Source organism: Meleagris gallopavo, chromosome 1, assembly GCF_000146605.3.
Source record: "Meleagris gallopavo isolate NT-WF06-2002-E0010 breed Aviagen turkey brand Nicholas breeding stock chromosome 1, Turkey_5.1, whole genome shotgun sequence".
Classification (NCBI taxonomy): Eukaryota; Metazoa; Chordata; class Aves; order Galliformes; family Phasianidae; genus Meleagris; species Meleagris gallopavo.
The window spans coordinates 36,501,346-36,503,421 of record NC_015011.2 but is presented as its reverse complement, the minus strand read 5'-3'; the positions used below and the strand labels follow the sequence as shown (position 1 = coordinate 36,503,421).

General features: G+C 38.2%; 1 long non-coding RNA gene across 1 annotated transcript in view; it reads right to left on the bottom strand.

Annotated features, from left to right (window-relative positions):
* LOC109365559 overlaps positions 1-102 on the bottom strand; it is a 4,464-nt gene extending 4,362 nt beyond the window's left edge. Inside the window, exon 1 of the long non-coding RNA XR_002111252.1 lies at positions 60-102. This is a non-coding gene — a long non-coding RNA (uncharacterized LOC109365559). The remainder of the gene's footprint in view (positions 1-59) is intronic.
* Positions 103-2,076: the final 1,974 nt, after the last annotated feature.

Genomic DNA, 2,076 nt, shown 5'->3' with positions numbered 1-2,076 from the left:
ATATACAGGAGCTTAACTAATATAATTTATATTGGAGGAAATGAGAGAAAGTCACTCACCCTGTCTGGGCTCACAAGATGAACTCCTCCTGATGGAGCAGACCTCCAGAGAGAGATCCTTCCCCACTTGCAGTCAGCTCTGAAATGGGTCTAGGAGAGGTGGAGCCAGGCTCCACCCCTTCCTGCAGCACAGGTGAATTGCCTTCACCTGTGCTCCCATGGCTGACTCATTGCTCGCCTCAGGTGATCAGTCAAAGGTTCAGGCCGTGATTCAGCAGCCCCATACACTTGTTTTTTTTTAAACATAAAATCATCAATTTCCCTTTGTCTTTATACTGGATATTCAGTACCAGACTGCTGTCCAATGCAATGATGTTTCTATCTCTCCTGCCCAAGAAAACTCAAGGGTAGGTGGGTCTGGAATAATGAAAGTCTCTAAGGGATGACTCTCTTTAATTTCAGACAATAGAAAAATTCCCTTGCATCTAGAAAATTCACTACTAGCCATGCTTAGTATTTAAATACAGAAATTCTTTCACCACCATCTTAGCAAGGTGTCAAGAATGAAAAGAAATTCTATGAGGAAACACAATGATGTAATAATATCTGAACATCTTCCTCATTCATAATTCAATTGGTTTCTTTACTAAATGCAGAATAGAATTACTAATTTGCAATCCTATTCTACTATGTTGAGGTAATTCTTCCCTGACTATTTCTAATTCCGGTAAAAATAGCTTACTCTGTCAGATGGAAAGCCAGTAAAAATCCCCAGGGATAAAACATTACACCAGAATAGACACTTGGAGGTCATATTTTGCCTATCAAAACTGAGACAACAGTTCTATGAAACATTATAGAAACAGAGTATCTCAGAGTAGAGTTGGCTCCAGGTGTTTTAAACTTCGTGCATGCTCCTGTAATGGAAACACACTGGGTCTTAATACACTGAATATTTGACGCATCGCTAGTGTTCATGGAAGCTGTAAGGCTAAATTCCTCCCTTACCCCCTCATCAAGAACATCCACATGGCACGGTACTGTAAAAGTCAAAAGCTGGCTCAGCAAAAGCAATCCTATGAAAATTAAATGAGCGATTTCCATTTATTTTGAGATGTATAATGGCACATCTGAATAATAAGAAAAATCCAGGTAAGTCAATCCTGACATCTAGTCAACCTCTGTCTAACCGGAGCTATTTTAACACATTCTAGTAGCACTCCAAGTGATTATTTATACACTGAAAATGCTTGGTCTGTCTGCCTTTCACAAGGCAACTTATTCTCCTTTGAAAAACAGAGCTCTTCCTAGCAGGACATAATATTTGCCACACCCAGAACTCCGTTCCTATGGTAATACCTAAAATTCTGTAAATCAAAGTAATCTGGGGAGCCAATCCTATACTGTATATTTAAGATTTTCAAATTAATATTTTATGCAATAAGAGATTAGAGACAATATTTTCTGTCAGCCCAAGCTGAATATATTAACTTTGTCATTTTCCCTTTAATGTTTATATAGAATACGCTGCAATCTGTCAAGCTTCTTAGAAAAGTTCTATCCAGATATCATGAGAAAACTTTATAATATCTTCATTAATTAATTTGTCACCAAAATTAGAGTATCCTCCCAAAATTTACTGATGTTGTAAAGTCAAGAGGCTTTATCAGGACAAAGGAGAATCCAGCTATTATCAAAGAAGGGAGCTGATACAATAAAGAGTAGATGTGGCTCTGAGGAACATGGTTTAGTGGGCATGGTGATGATGGACTGACAGTTGGACTACATGATTCTAGTGTCTTTTCCAAATGTAACGGTTCTGTGATTCTGTGATTCTAAGATGTGACTGGTCTTAGGTATTGCACTAACAGTATTGGCATGAACTTCAGCATTGAAAGACCCTGCTCTTATGGACCAAATAAAGATTCCTGATAAGGATTCAATTTGTAACTCAGTGTTTCTCTTCAGGTACACATTAGAATGGCATACTACCCAAAGGATTTAACAGTCTAACATAAGAACCAAAGTTCTTCAGCTGAAAAATGGCCAAAAAGGCTGGAGACGTGGGGTTCCAAAT